This window comes from Dipodomys spectabilis, unplaced genomic scaffold (assembly GCF_019054845.1).
Source record: "Dipodomys spectabilis isolate Male_0828 unplaced genomic scaffold, ASM1905484v1 ptg000052l, whole genome shotgun sequence".
NCBI classification, from domain to species: Eukaryota; Metazoa; Chordata; class Mammalia; order Rodentia; family Heteromyidae; genus Dipodomys; species Dipodomys spectabilis.
The window spans coordinates 4,560,550-4,577,944 of NW_024870729.1; the positions used below are offsets into that span (position 1 = coordinate 4,560,550).

General features: G+C 40.8%; 1 long non-coding RNA gene across 1 annotated transcript; it reads left to right on the forward strand.

Moving 5' to 3' along the window:
* Nucleotides 1–1,687: 1,687 nt before the first annotated feature.
* LOC122107619 lies at nucleotides 1,688–16,995 on the forward strand. Its single transcript, XR_006147393.1, has 3 exons — nucleotides 1,688–1,699; nucleotides 14,643–14,650; nucleotides 16,886–16,995. It is a non-coding gene; the product is annotated as an uncharacterized LOC122107619 (long non-coding RNA).
* The last annotated feature ends 400 nt before the right edge of the window (nucleotides 16,996–17,395 follow it).

A 17,395-nucleotide genomic window follows, 5' to 3' on the forward strand; every position in this document is an offset into this window, starting at 1 on the left:
GCTGGGAATCAAGGCCCAAGCACACTGCCTACAACTCAAGGAGTTAGCCATTTTCCCTCCAAAATACATTTCATATTGTTATTAACAAAAAGACACTTATAAAATGTTATTTTCCTACTACTAGTTTGAAAATACATCAGACATTTCAGAACATCAGAGATACTTAGCTCAGTCAACTCTGTATGCAGGAAGGGAAATAAGATGCACACAGATCAGTGATTATTATCAGCAAGTCTTCTCCACATGACTAGTCTGACACCGGACCCCTCCTCTTCTGTGTTCTGTCCAATGTCCTCCAACCCACACAACAAACCAGGACCAGTGTCTCCTTTATCCATATATCAACAACCTCTTTGCATCTGTAATGTTCAGATGGACCAAAAGTAGTCTTTTAAAAGGTTGGGGAGGGCTGGGAATGAGGCTTAGTAGAGTGCTTGCCTAGCATAATAAAGCCTTGGGTCCCATTCCTCAGTACCATATAAACAGAAAAAGCTGGAAGCAGGTTGTGGCTCAAGTGGTAGAGTGCTAGCCTTGAGTAAAATAAGCTCAAGGACAGTGTCCAGGTCCTGAGTTCAAGCCCCAGGACTGGTAAATAAATAAATAAAAGCAAGCTTGGGGTAAGTTGAGGGTAGCTTTTTCATATTATGCACATGGACCTACAAGCGGCTAGTAAATCTGGAGGCGGGGGCAGCATCCAGTGGGCAAATGTGTCTCTCACTCCACCAATTCTCCGGTGACACAGGGCCCAACTATGGCACAAGCCCAACCACTTGGGTCGCCAGCCGTTGTACTGGCGGTGTCCGGGGGCGTGGGGGGTACCCTCGCTTTCCAGGACTGTTAGGGCCTTGACTGTCCTTGTAGCAGTGGGATGAGGAATCCCTCTCGGGGACAGGTTTTAGGGCCACTCCTGGGCCGAGATCGGTGACTGAGTAGCCTAGAATGCTGGCGAGCTCCCAAGGCGGCTGGCCTTCTCCTCCCTCCCTCCCTGAACCTCTGCTATCCTTCTTGCCTGGCAGTGCTATACCTGCTACCACCCGAAGTCACTATGTTGACAGCCTGGAAGGGCCTTTGCCCAGTCCAAGCAAGGTGGGACAGAGCTTAGAGAAGCCAGGGCTGCATCAAGTGATTGCAGTGGAGCGTGGATGTGTGGAGGCTCGCATGGCTGCAGGGTAAAGGCTGGGGCCTGGTCCCTGACTGGCTCATCCTTGGGCCTGTAGACTCGGGGTTCCCTGGGGAGCAAGCAGGTTGTGCTCCCCACTGTAAATCATGTCTCATTTCTGTTCCTATAAGGTCCTGATGCTAAACACTTACTGTCTTTGTTTTCTTATTCTTTGGAAGTCCCCTGTCCCCATTTCATTGTCAGGTGGGTTATGGTTTAGTAACTTATCTTGCCACCTGCAAGCTGTATAGGCCTCAGTTCCGTGACTGCCTGCTTCTCTACTGATATGAGCCTTACATAAGTAGGGCTGAGGTTAGGTAGGTAGATGACAGTGGCAGAATTCTGGTTTTCTGGGCTAGTGGCGTTTAGAGGACTCACACTCACCCCCAACTCTAAAAAGAGTACCAGCTCTTTTGGACAGAACTGGAAGGTGCCAGCTGTGAAATCAGAAAGCAAGTTTTACCTTATCAAAGCTTTCAGCACCTTGACTTCCTGTCTCCCAAATTCAGTGGTTAATTTCTCTTGTTCCTAAGCATCACAGTTCAAGACATTAGACAATCAAAAGAACAAAGACCAGGCACCTGTAAGCTCAGCCATGTTCTAAGAACATGGAAATCAGCCCACTTCAGATGAAGATCAAAAGTTTATGTGTGCATGCATGCATGTGCACCCCTGCCTGTCAGTACTGGGACGTGAACCAAGGACCTAAGCACTGTTCCTTAGCTTTTTTTTTTTTTTTTTGGTCAAGAATGGCACTACCACTTGAGCCACAGCTCCACTTCTTGTTCTACTTCTAGCTTTGGTGGTTAGTTGGAGATAATAGTCTCACTAACTTTCCTGCCCTAGGTGGGTTCTGATCTCCATCCTCAGATCTCAGCCTCCTGAATAGCTACAGGTGTGAGCCACTGGCACCCAGCAGGTCAAAGATTTTATGGCTATCCTTTAAAATCACCCCTGGTTTTCTTTTTTCTTTTTTCCCCTTCCTTGCTTCTTTCCTTTTCCCTTTCTTCCTTCCTTCCTTTCTTCCTTTCTTCCTTCCTTCCTTCTTTTCTTCCTTCCTTCCTTCTTTGCTTCCTTCCTTCCTTCTTTGCTTCCTTCCTTCTTTTCTTCCTTTCTTCCTTTCTCTGTAGAATTGTGGAAGGAAAAGAGCTAAAGAAGTAGGGGACATGGTCAAAGTATATGTATATGGACACACAACATTGAAATCTTTTAAAACTATTTGGGGAAGGGTTGGGATAGCTCTGAGAACTGCAGGGCTGGGTCTGGTGTGGGGCACAAAAGGAGCCCCCACTTTGTCTCCCATTGCTGGGATTCCTGTGGTCTATGTTTGTACAGGAGCTAAATGGCTATAGGTTCATGCACTCAGTCCTGGGGTAGTCCTGGGGTAGGTGGCATCTGGTTGGTAGTGACTAGGGAGACATTGAAAGGGAACTCACTGGGCCAAATCTTAACTTGGCTCTGGATAGGTTCCCAAGCCCAAATGAAGTACATCAAACACAGGGTCATGATGTGACTGCACAAGGTAGGCTTAACAGGAAGACCCTCTCATCCTCTGAGCCCCACATCTGCACTTTTAAACAGGCTGCAGGTAGCATAAACAGGACCCGCAGTGGTGTATGTGGCACTTGAAGAAAGATGAGCACCCAGCCCTCAGGAGCTGTCATTTCCAATGCAGAAGCATAGACTCTGCAGAATTTCTTAGAACTCTGGATTTCCTCTCAACTGAGCCTTCTAAACTCTCAACCTCAGCTAGATATTAAGGGAAGATTTGCATCCATTAAAGACCTTCACAACAAAGGCCAAAGGAAGTGCAGTGCAGCCTTAGGTAGTAAGTACTGGATTCCATATTGGCCCCTACTTCTGGTTCTCCTGTCTTCCTCTGTAATATATCCTGGCTCTTTGGCTACTCTCTTGGCTTAACCTCTCAAAAAGGCAACCACCCATGGAAAGGTACCAGACAATGGACTGTAAATAAAAGCAGCATGTCTGTGGGAAGTGTCCTCATGTGTTAGGGACATGTCCTTTTCCTACCCCCTTTTTCTTTCCTGTTGAATGATGAGGTAGAATGGAAACAGCTACTATGGAATAAAATGAGAACTTGGAATAAAGGTGAGGTGAGCTTTAAGGACCTAGGTTTCAGCTACTATGGAACACCTAGCATGCATGCTTCACACTCCAGACCTCTGCTGCCTCCTACCTTCCTGCCTTGTGGCGGCCACTTCGGTGACAGGCCTCAAGGGCTAAGTGGGATGTATCAGTCCTATCCCTGAGCTGTCTCTTTTCTTAGGCTCCTGAGGCTGGGTTGGCTGGAGACAATGCTTGTGATAATGGGGGTCACAGTTACAGGGCATCACATTTCCTCCTGGCAGGTGGTCCAACCAAGATCCCTGAGGTGGGGGTAGCATTCCTATTCCTGATCATCAATAGAGTTCTTGGGATCTGAATGATTCTACTCTCTATTAAAGATAAATTACTCATTTCACACTTCTATTTTGAACAATATTTGCTTTCCATAGAAGATACAAAAAGGTGTTTGGTTAATACATGCACATATGAAAATCATTCTCACTTGATCCAGAAGTAACTTATAAGACTGTGACATCACCTTTCTGGAGATGAGCATGTCCCTTTCCTCAGATTCATGTCCAATTAGAACCTCAGGATGTGTCTGTGCTTGGAAACAGTTTTGGGGTTTGAGGAAGTGTTTTTTTTGGGGGGTTGGCATTTCTTTTTGTTGGTTGTGGGCCTTGAACTCAGGGCCTGGGCACTGTCCCTTTTTACTCAAAGCTAGCACTCTACCACTTTGAGCCACAGCTCCACTTCTGGGCTTTTTTTCCCTTTCATTTTTTGAGTGGTTAATTGGAGATAAGAGTCTCACAGGACTTTTCTGCCAGGGCTGGCTTTGAACCACGATCCTAAGATCTCAGCCTCCTGAGTAGCTAGGGTTACAGGCGTGAGCCACCAGCACCTGGCTTGTCCATGTTTTTATTTTTATTTATATTTTATATTTTATTTTTATTCCAGGTCTCCTCACTTATTTTTCCCACTAGAGCTATAATCATGAACTACATCTACCCCAACCTTCTCCTGCATTTATGCCAGCTCAGCTCATCATGGAATATACCTTACCATCACTCCTCAGCATGAAACTCAGCCACTCCAATGCTCCACATTATGACATTATGGAATTAATCTACTCCAGCTCTTCCCATCATGGAATATGCATTATTCAGCTGTCTCTCTCTCTCTCTCTCTCTCTCTCTCTCTCTCTCTCTCTCTCTCTCTCTCTCTCTCTCTCCCTCTCTCTCTCTCTCTCACACTCACACACACACACTGGCTGTCTTCAGCATGGAATACATCTACCACCGCAGTTATGAGCATGAGCCATGCATGACACAGATATTTCCTTCATGGAATTTGTCTGCCCTAGCACTTACCCTCATGGAATACCTATACTTATGCACCCAACAGCTTGGTATATCATTCTATCTCTTCTCAGCCAACCCATTTTGACATGTAATACACATACTTCAGCTCTCAAGATGGAAAATTAGAAATTGAGCTCTTCTAGCATATAATATATTCAATAAAAGACTTTATGTCTTGGAATAGTTCTATTTCAGGTTGCTTCAGAAAGAATGGATCTGCTTCAGAAAGAATGGATCTGTGCCACATTTGCCAAAATAAATCTTTATTCTCCAGATTTGTCAACCTAGTGTACATGTACCCCATGACTCCTTAGGTTGTAGTTCAACTTCCAAGCTCACCACACAAAGACATATTTCTACCATCTTTTCTCAATATATCCCTATTTTTCTCAATATTGAATACCTCTATTCCAGCTCTACTAACCCTGGAATACATTCTCTACAAGGAATAAAATCCTAAAAGCACACCTTCTCATTGAGCTCTTCTCAGTAAAGAACACATCCAACTAGAGTTATACTCATCATGGAATATATCTACCCCAGCCCTCCTCTATGTGGATTACACTTATGCCAGATCAACTCATCATGCAATAGATGATCCCATTTCTGCTCAGCATCAACAGTGCTCATTTCAGCTCTCCCAATTATGGCATAAATTGACTCCAGCTCTATTCATTGTAGACTACATACTTTAGCTGTTCTCATTATGGACTATACCTACCCTGATTATTTTCAGCATGGAATATGTTTACTATAGCAATTCTTTGCATTGAATATGAATGTGATTGCTATTTTCTTCATGAAAATTCTCTGTCCTAGATCTTCCCTGCATAGAGTACATCTGGCACAGCTATCTGCCCTATGAAATACATGCACTTCAACACCCAACAGCATGGAATACATCCACTCTATCTCTTCTCAGCATGGAGTATACTACCCAGCTCATCTCTATGGAATACACAAAGTCTAGCCCTCTCCATTGTGAAGTACAGCTACCCCAGCTCTATTCAGCGTGGAAAATGGGCAATTGAGTTCTTCCAGCATGAATATGTGTAGTACGGGTCCTTAAACAGTAAAATATTTGTAGTCCCAGTCATCGCAGGATGGAATGCTTCTTTGCCCACTATTGGCACAATAGTGTAAATGTACCCCAGGTCACCTTGTATTGCAATTCCTTTACCAAGCTCATCTCATCAACTAATATATTTTTTCCATTTCACATATACTCATGTTCTTCTTATTATGGAATACATCTAACCTACCTCTACTGGATTGGAATACATCAACTACACCTATTTTCAACATGGAATACAATACAATCTTTCCTATGCTCTTCCTCACTAGATACAACCACTTGAATTATTCTCAGCAAGGAATGCATCCACTAGAGCTATGTACATCACAGGACCAATCTACCCCCAGCCCTCCTCTTCATGGAATCATTTTATGCCAGCTTTGCTCAACATTGTATACACATTCCCATCTCTCCTCAGCATAGAAATCCACTCCAGCTCTCCTCATTATAGAATGAATCTATTCCAGCTCTTCTCATCATGGAATGCATTCTCCTGATCTCCTGGCTGTCTTCAACATGGGATACACCTGCCACAGCAATTTTTTGCACCCACCAAGCTGTTTACTTCATGGACTATAGCTGCCCCAACCCTACTCCACATAGAAAATATCTGGCTTGGCTATTCTCATTATGAAATATCTCCATTTCAGCACCCAACAGTATGGAAAACATCCACCCTGTATCCTCTCAGTGTGAGTTTATCTATCCAACTCATCTATGCATGGAATCTATATAGTCTAGCTCTTCTCATTATGAAAAACAGCTACTCCAGATTTACACAGTGTAAAAAAATAAGAATATGCTCCAAATGTAGGATATATTCAATATGTATCTTTTATATCATGGAATACATTTTTCCAGATCCCCTTAGCATGGAATATTTTGTTGCCCACAATTTGTAACAAGAAGTTTTTATGCTCCAGCTTTGCCATCCTGGGAGACAATTATCCCAATTATCCTTGGGTTGTTATCTCTTCATTATGAAATTCATTTAGCAAGATTTACTCACCAAAGAATGCTTTTTCTTCCATCTCTTATCCATATGGACTATACATACTCCTGTTCTTCTCATTGTGGAACACCACTACCCCAATTCTGTTCAATCTGGAGTACATCTGCCTCACCTCTTCTCAACACGGAATACAACCCTCCCACTCTTTCTCATTGGATACCTCCACCCAAGTTCTTCTCAGCAGGAAATCCATCCATTAAAACTATACTTATCTTGGAGTACATCCACTCCAGCCCTCCTCTGCATTTGTGCCAGCTCAGCTCATCATGATATACCTCCTCACTGTGGAAATCATACACACCAGCTCTCCCCATTTTGGAATTCAAGCTCTTTTCAAAATGGAATATATATTGTCCAGCTTTTTTTCCTGATGGAATGACTGTACCTTTAGTTGTCTTTAAGAAGGAATACACCTAACAGATCAGTCCTTACCTCTGCATGCCACAGCTGTTTACTTCCTGGATTTTATCTGCCCCAGTTTATCCTCTCATGGAATACTTCTGACAAAGCTATCCAAGTATGAAATACCTGTATTACAGTACCCAACAACATGGAATACATTCACTCTAGCTCTACTCAGCGTGGAATATATCCAAGCCATCTTGTTATGGAATATATATATAACACAGCACTCATCATGGAATACAGCTATATCAAAGAATATTTATATTCTAGGGCACCTCAGCATGGAATACTTTTTTACTCACTATTCACCACACTAAATTTTATATTCAAGATTTGTCTTCCCGGGGTAAATGTACCCCATGTTTCCTTGGCTTGTAATTTATTTACCAAACTCTCCTACCCACGAAATACATTTCTTCCATTTCTTTTCCACATGGAATATACCACTGTGGTTCTTCTCATCATGGTATACTATTACCATGGTATACTACTACAGCTCAGTTTTGCCTGGAATATATCTACTACACAATCTCTCAACATGGAACACAATCTTGCCTGTGATTGCCTTCTCGGCATGGAATACATCCATTGGCGTTATATTCATCATGGAATCCATATACCTCAGCCATCCTCTTCATTGAATACATTTATACAAGCTCAGCTCATCATGGTATAGACTTGCTGATCTCTCCTCAGCATGCAGATCATCCACTTGGGTTCTCTACATTATGGAATAAATAAACTGCAGCTTTCTCATGTGATATATATACTCCCTCTGTTCTCAGTATGGAATACATCTACTCTTGGCACTTGGAAGTCTCTCTCTCTCTCTCTCTCTCTCTCTCTGTTTCTCCTTCCTTCCTTCTTTCTTCCTTCCTTCCTTCCTTCTTTCCTTCCTTCCTTCCTTCCTTCTTTTCTCCCTTCCTTCTTTCTTTCCTTCCTTCCTTCTCTTTCTTCTTTCTTTCTTTCTGTAGGTCTTGGGGCTTGAACTTGAGCTTTTTTGTTCAAGGATAGCTCTTTACTACTTTGAGTCACAGTTCCACTTCAGGTTTTCTGGTGGCTAATAGGAGATAAGAGACTCTTCACATCCTGGTGTTTTCCTACCTCACATCAGTTCAGCCCAGAATATATCTAGTACACCTCATCTCAACACGGAATACAATCTTATCGACACTCTTAATTGAACATATCCCCTTAAGTGCTTCTCAGCATGAAACATCCAATATAGCTATATTCATCATGGAATATCCAAGCCCTCCTCTACGTGGAATATATTTATGTCAACTCAGCTCATCATGGTAAGCTCTTTCCCATCTCTCCTCAGCATGGAAATCAAGCACTCCAGCTCTCCCTATTATGGAATAGATCTTGTCCAGGTCTTACTATCATGTGTTCTCCAGATGTTCTCTTCATTGAATATTTCTACTGTGACTGTCTTCAACATGGAATATATCTACCATAGCAATTTTTGCACAAGACATACATGCTACTGCTGTTTGCTTTATGGAATTTATCTACCTCCCCTCTTTCCCTCTGGTATACATCTGGCAGAGCTAGACTCATTACAAAATACCTGAACTTCATGGAACACTTCTACCCATTTCAATTCACACTTGAATCCATCCATTTCATCTTTTTTCAACATGCAATACAATTTTCTTGAGTTCCTCTTCATTGAGTATATCTACTTGAACTTTTCTCATCATGGAAGACCTACACTAGAGCTATCCTCATCATGGCACACGTTTATCTCAGCCCTCCTCTGCATGAAAAACATCTTCATTAGCTCAACTCTTCATGGTATACACTTTCCTATCTCTACTCAGCCTGGAAACCATCCATCCCAGTTCTTCCTTTATGGAATAAACCTACTCCAGCTCTTCACAAGATAAGATAAACTTGCGCCGCGTGCACAAGCACACAAATACTTCCTTTATTCTTATTATGGAATATATTCCTACCCTGGCTGTTTTCAGTATGAATACACCTGCCACAGTAATGATTTGCAGGATATACAGGCCACCACTGTTTTCTTCATGGAATTTAGCTGCCTCAGCTCTTCCCCACATGGAATACATTTTGCAGTGCTATCCTCTGAATGGAATACCTGCACTTCAGGGCACAATATCATAACACACATATTCATCTCTTCTTAGCATAGAATATACCAATTCAATTAAACTCTGCAAGGAATATACATAGTCTAGTTCTCTCTTCCTTGAGGAATACAATTACCCCAGCTCTACTCAGCATGGAAAATTAGCAATTGAGCTGTTCTAGCATGGATTATGCAGCAACCAAGTTGCCTGCTATTTGCCACGTGAAATTTTAATGCTCCCGTTTTTCATCTTTCTGTAAATGTACCCCTAGTCTCCTTGTGCTGTAATTTGTTTATTAAGCAGTCTTCAACAAGGAATACATTCATTCTCTTTTTCCTACATGGAATACACATACTTATGTACTTCTCATCATGAAATACTTTCACTCCCAGCATAGAACATATACACTACACCTCTTCTCAACATGAAATACAATCTTTCCTGTGCTCTTTCTCATAGGATACATCCAATTGAGCATTCCTCCATAAATGATTCATCAACTAGAACTATACCCCTCATGAAATACATTGACCTCAGTATTCTTCTGCATGAAATATATATATTTGTGCCCACTCAGCTCATCATGGTATACATCTTTCCATTTCTCCTAGGTAAGGAAATCTACACCAGGTGTTCCCATAAGGAATAAATCTACTCCAGCTCCTATCATCATGGAATATATATTCTCCAGATATTCTCTATATGGAATATTTCTACACTGGCTTTTTTCAACACCTACTACAATGGTCTTTTGTGTGGGACATACATGCCACTGCTGTTTTCTTCCTGAAATTTATCTGCCTCAGATCTTTCCCTCTGGAATACATCTGGCACATCTATACTCATATAGAATACCTACACGTCAGCAATCAAAATCATGGAATACATCCACTCTTATCTCTTCTCAACATGAAACATATCTATCTACCTTATCCCTACATAGAATGTACATAGTCCCGATTTCTTCATTATGGAATTCAGCTATCGAAGCTTTACTCAATGTGAAAAATAAAAAATTGAGCTCCCCTTAGCGTGGAATATATTCTGTCCATGTGGTTTTATTTGTTTGTTTGTTTTTTGTCAGTAGTGGGGCTGAAATTATGGGCTTGGACGCTGTCCCTGAGCTCTTCAGCTCAAGGCTAGCACTCTACCACTTGAGCCACAGCACCATTTCCGGTTTTTGAGTGGTTAATTGGAGATAAGAGTCTCACAGGAACTTTTCTGTCCGGGCTGGCTTTGAATCATAATCCTCAGATGTCAGCCCCCTGAGTAGCTAGGATTACAGGCATAAGCCACCGGCGCCTGCCTTATCCATATGTTTTTTATCATGGAATATTTTTATTCAAGGTCTCCTCAGCATGGAATACTTATTTTTCTACTATTAGTTACAGAAAAGCTTTATGCTGCAGCTTTGTTATCCTGGTGTATCCCCAGGTCTCCTTGGCTATTTGCCAAGATTTAGTCTCTAGGGAATATATTGCTTCCATCTCTTCTCTACAAGGAATATACGTACTCTTTTTTATCATGGAATATTTCTACTCCAGCTCTACTCAGCCTGGAATATATCTTCTCCACCTCTTCTCAACATGGAGTACCATCTTTCTTGCACTCTTCCTCGTTGGATACATCCACTCAATTTCTTCTTAGCAGGAAATCCATACACTTCAGCTCTACTGATCATAGAGTACTTCTGCCCCAGCCCTCCCATTTATGAAATACATTTATACCAGCTCAGTTTAGAAGGTATATACCTTCTCCTTAGCATAGAAATTATCCACTCCAGCTCTCCCCATTATGGAATACATTTACTCCAGCTCATTTTATTATGAAATGTATATGCTCCAGCCTTTCTCCTTATTAAATATCTCTATACCTTCTATCTTCAACATGTAATTCATCTACCATAGCCATTTTTTGCATGAGATATGCATGCTACTACTGTTTTCTTCATGGAATTTATCTGGCCCAGATATTCCCCACATGGAATACATCTGGCACAGCTATCCTCATTACAGGATGCCTTCAATTCAACACCCAACAGCATGGAAAACGTCTGCCCTGTATCTTCTCAGATATATTCAGTGATATATCTATGCAACTCCTCTATGCATTGAATATACATAGTCTAGTTCTCATCATTATGGAATACAGTTACTTCTGACTTACTCAGCATAGAAAATTAGAAATTGAGCTGTACCAGCATGGAATGTATCCAATAAGTTTCTTTTATCATGAAATAATTCTATTTTAGATTACCTCAGCATGGAATACTTCTTCGCCCACAATTTGCCATATAAAAATGTTCATGCTCCAGCTTTGTCTTCCTGGGTGTAAATGTACCCCAGATCTCTTTGGATTGTTATTTAATTACAAAGCTCTCCTCTCCAAGGAATATATTTCTTCCATCTCTTCTCCACATGAAATATACATACTCCTGTTTATCTCACAATGGAATGCTTCTACCTAAACTCCATTCACCTGGAATACATCCATTCCACCTCTTTTTCACATGAAATACAATCTTTTCTTTTCCTCTTTGGATACATCCACCCAAAGCTTCCCTCCATAGGGAATACATCCACTATAACTATATACAGCATGGAATATACCTATCAGCATTCTAATACATTTACACTAGCTCAGCTCATCATGGTATATGCCTTCTGGTCTCTTAGCATGGTAATTATGCACTCTAGCTCTTCATATTATGAAATAAATCTACCCCTGCTAATATACTTATACCAGCATATATTTACTTGGGATATATATACCACAGTTGTTTTCTTCCTATAATTTTTCCCAGCTCTTTCTTAAGAAATACAGCATATATAGCTAACCTTAGTATAAAATACCTGAACTTCAGTATCCAACAGCATGGAATACATGAGCTCTAGCTTTTCTCTATGTGGAATATATCTATGCACAGCATCTCTTCTTGGGATATATGTAATCAATCATTCCCCAATATTATGGAATACAGTAATCCAAGTTATACTCAGCATGGAAAATTAGCAATTGAGCTCCCCTAGCACGGACATATTCGGTCCAGATCTTCCTTTTTTTTTTTTTTTTTTTTTTTTTTTTTCAGATCTTCCTTTTTTAAGGCTCTAAATTTTTTATTTTTAAAATTATCTTTAATAATACAAAGGAGTTGCTGTTTAACAAAGTAGTTTATGAATACATGCATTTTAACCAGTGTCAACCTTTCAACATTTTCACCCACTACCCCAACCCACAACTCCCCTTTTCCTTCCTTCCTTCCTATCTTTCTTTCTTTTTCTCCTCTTTCCTTCTCTTCTTCTTTCCTTCCTTTCTTCTCTTTCTTTCCTTTCTTCTCCTTCCTTCCTTCCTTCCTTCCTTCCTTCCTTCCTTCCTTCCTTCCTTCCTTCCTTCCTTCCTTCCTTCCTTCCTTTCTTCCTTTCTTCTTTCTTTCTTTCTTCTTTCTCTCTTTCATTTTTCAGTTAAGGTACTTAAACTCTGGGCCTGAGTGCCATCTCTGAGCTCTTCAGGTCAAGGCTAGTGCTCTACTTCTTTGAGCTAGAGCACCATTTCTTTCCCTTTTCTTAATTTGTAAAATACACATTGATTTCTTGACTGCATTCTTTCCATCTTCTCCTTTCCCCTTTCCATCTCCCCCACTCTTCCTGGTGCTTATTTTGTTGGGCTTTAATTTTGCCTAAGGAATTACACTATTTGAATTCTCCCTAGCATTTACCATATCTCAGATAGTACACCTGTTACCACTTGCATACCACCCAATGTGTTTACTTCCTAGTTTATAATCTAATTCAAGGTACCACATATGAGGGAAACCATGAAACATATGTCTCTCTAGGCCTGAGGTAATGTAATTTTTTCCCAAATCTTACCATTTCCTTACAAATGGTACCATGTCATTCTTTTTAATGGATGAATAAAATTCAATTGTGTATATACATCACATTTTCTTGATCTAATCATCTACTGAGGGACATCTGGGCTAATTTCATATTTTGACCATGGTGAACAGTGTTGCGATGAACCTGGTTGTACTTGTGAGTTTTCTGTAACCTAATTTGCAATCTTTTGGATAAATGCCCAGGAGTGGAATTGCTGGGCCATAGGGCAGTTCTATGTTGAGGAACCTCCATACTACTTCTCAGAGAGGTTGAACAAGCTTACATTCTCACCAACAGTGTATTAGAGTTCACTTTTGGCTGAATCCTGGCCAGCATCTGTTACTGTTTGTTTTCTTACAGTGGTCAAGAAAATGAGATGGAATATCAGTATTGTTTTGATTCACATTCCCTTTATGGCCAGAGATACTGAGCATTTATTCAGGCATCAACTACTAATGGCTTAAAGAGTACCTTCTTCTGAGAAGTAAATGGGTTTTTTGTTCTTTGATGATTTTTCGTTTTATGTATATTCTGCATATTAGGTCCTTGTCTGATGCATAGCTGGCAAAAAATCCTCTCACATTCTGTATGCTTTCATTGCCTATTATTTACCACATAAAATTTCTATGCTCTAGCTCTGTCATCCTGGTGCAAATGAACTCCAGGTCTCCTTGACAATGGTTCTGGGTGGCTAAGATGGGTGTTAATACTTATTATTCTAAAATATGAGATGTTTCTAAGGCCTATCCAAAACTTAGTAGGTGAGTTTTAGACCTTCCTTTCCCAATGGCTCTCTAGTCTTTTGCAGAATTGCAGGTATTCTACCATTTCAGTAGCTCCTTTTAAATCTCCCAGGCCTTGTAACTTAGCATTTAAATGGAGAAACTTCAAATGCTTTTTCAGTTGCTTCCTGCCTTCAACTTCTAGGCTGGGGGGCTGGGAAGGTGGCTCAGTGGTAGAGCGCTTGCCTTGCATGCCTAAGGCCCTGAGTTCGATTCCTCAGCACCACATAAGCAAAAAGAAAAAAGCTGGAAGTGGCGCTGTGGCTCAAGTGGTAGGGCACTAGCCTTGAGCTGAAGAGTTGAGGGACAGTGCCCAGGCCCAGAGTTCAGGCCCCACGACCCGACCCCCCCCAAAAAAAAAAAACAAAAAAACTTCTAGGCTGGGCCTTTTTATATTTATTAAAACTAGTATAAATCAGGCACTGGTGACTCCTGCCTGTAATCCTAGCTACACAGGAGCTGAGATCTAAAGCTCAGTGTTAAAGTCAGCCCAAGCAGGAAACTCTTATCTCCAATTAATCACCAAAAAGTCAGAAGTGGAGAAGTGGCTTAAGCACCAGGGCACTAGCCTTGTGCAAAAAAGCTCAGGTTTGGGGCTGGGAAGGTGGCTCAGCGGTAGAGTGCGTGTCTTGCAAGCATGAGGCCCTGGGTTCGATTCCTTAGCGCCACATAAACAGAAAAAGCCTGAAGTGGCGCTGTGGCTCCAGTGGTAGAGCGTTAGCCTTGAGCTGAAGAGCTGAGGGACAGCGCCTAGACCCAGAGTTCAGGCCCCATGACCGGCCAAAAAAAAAAACTCAGGTGTAGTACCCCTGGTACAATTAATACACACTCAAAAAGAGATGAAAGTAAAACAGGCTCAAATGGGGGTTAGGATACCAGCCAGAGGGGGAAGAGCCAATGAAGAGGGTGAGTGAAGATGAATATGGTTAATGTAGTTTGTGTAAATATAGGACAATGAAACCTGTTATTCATTTAAGATAGACTGAGATGGGAGAGAATGATATCAAGGGGATAAAGTTGATGGATATATTGTTTATGTGTACAAAATGTCACAATAAAACCCCCATTGTACAACTAATGTAGTATATATAAATATAAGTACATCCCCTACTCCTCATCTAATGTAGAAAGTTCTGGATACCTAAAGGGAGTATATAGCTAAAAAAAAAAAAAAAATCTGTCATTGTCATTTGCTTTCACCCTTTTTTGTTATCCTTTTAGGAAAATCAATAAATTAGAACAAAAAAATCACTTAATGGTTTTGGATTTCTAAATAGAAAGTTATACTTATGTTCTTGCTGCAGTGGCAGAATTACTTTATGTACATGTAACAGGCATACAATAAGCATTTACACTTTTTGTGTATGTGCTGGTTCAGAGCTTGAACTCTGGCCTTGGGCCCTGAATTGTTTTGCTCAAGGCTGGTGCTCTACCACTTTATCCACTGTTCTACTTCTGGCTTTCTGATGGTTAATTTTATATAAGGTTTTCTGCCTGGGCCAGCTTCTAACAGTGATCCTCAGATCTCAGCCTCTTGAGTACAGGTGTGAGTCACTGATGCCTAGCAATAAATAATTTTGGGGGGTCAGTTGTGGGGCTTGAACTCTGGGCCTGGGCACTGTCCTCAGTTCTTCAGCTCAAGGCAAGCAACTCTACCACTTGAGCCACAGCACCACTTCCAGTTTTCTGGTGGTTAATTGGAGATAAGTCTCATGGCTTAGCTGGGCGCCAGTGGCTCACAACTGTAATCCTAGCTACTCAAGAGGTTGAGATCTGAAGATCGAGGTTCAAAGTCAGCCTGGCAGGAAAGTCCGTGAAACTCTTATTTCCAATAAACCACTATAAAACCAGAAGTGGTGCTGTAGCTCAAGTGGTAGAGTGCTCCCCTTGAGCTAAATAACTGAGGGACAGCGCTCAGGCCCAGAGTTCAAACCCCACAACCAACAACAACAACAAAAGTCTTACGGACTTTCCTCCATGGGCTGGCTTTGAACCATTATCCTTAGACCTCAGCCTCCTGAGTAGCTAGGATTACAGGTGTTAGCCACTGGTGCAGAGCTAAACAATTACTTTTAAAATTTAAAACCTCAATTTACAATGCAATAGTTCAAGCCAAGCAGGTCAAATAATTTATATCAGCAGTATAAAAAATTATTTTAAAATGGTAGTGGGAGGAGAGAGGGAGGTGAATATAATCAAAGTATTTCACATGAATGTGTGAAAAAAATGTAATTCACTTAATATTGTTTAAAAGGGAAAAGAGGTAATAGTGTGTATATATATGGAAATATCACAATGAAACTCCTGTGTACAATTGATATATGTTAATAAAAAATAAACTACAAAGAGAGCTGGAAGTGGGGCTGTGGCTCAAGTTATAGAGAACTAGGCTTCAGCAAAAGAAGCTTAGAGACAGCACCCAGGGTCTGAGTCAAGCATCAGGACAGATAGACACACATACAAAAAAAAATTTTTTTAAGGGATAGCAGTTGAAGCTCATTATAAACAGAGTATTTGCTTCAATAATCAAATAACAACCATAACAAACAAAATGAATAATACAGAATATAAACAGAATAGCCACTTTTGAAGGATGTCATAGAAGAGAATTTTTCTTTCTTTCTTTTAGCCTGGGTATGGCGGTGTACATTGCAAGTTAGAGACAGAGGGGTCCTAAGTTTGAGGTAGACCAAGGGAAAGGGAGAGGCAGTATGCTTACAAATAACACTTGCACATCCATACTCATTGCTGCACTATTCACAATAGCCACATTATGGAAACAGGCTGTAATAAATAAGTGCCCTACAATAGCTGAGTGGACCTCCCAAAAATGTGTTACCTTTACAAAATGGAATTTTACATAGCCATTAGAAATATTACATCATTTGCAGGGAAATGGATGGACCTAGGACAAATCATGTTAAGTGAAGTAACCCAAGCTCAGAGACACAAAAAGCATGTTTTCTCTCATATGTAGAAACTAGACTTAAAACACATTGGGACACAATAACTTATACAGAACACTAGCATTGACACAGTGAGACCAGAGGATATTCTTAGATGAACAGAAAGACACAATGCCTACGTGCAACTAATCATATAAGGTAATATTTATCAAAATGAACTGCAAGAAATGAAAACAAGAGGATTTTCCTTCATTGCTATTGTTTTCTTTTTGTCTTGTTCATTTATCTGTCTTTAGGAGGAGAAGTGGGAGTACAGAAATGGAGGGACAAAAGGTGAACAAATGCAGCAGTGGTACTCACTAGACACTATGTTGAAAATGAACTATACAACTTGTAGGTGGGGACAGGAGGGAAAAACTGAGAGACTGAGAGAAGGCACAGTGATGTTTTCCTAAAAAGAATAAAGTCTTTACCTTAATTACATAACTGTAACTCCCATGTATATCACCTTTATAATCACAAAACATTTTTCTTTAAAAAAAGAACAGAGTTAGAGAAATAGCTCAAGCAGTAGATTGCTTGACTAGAAACATAACATCTGGGTTGAATCCCCAGTATTGCAAAATGATAAAAAGAAAAGTAATCCCATGG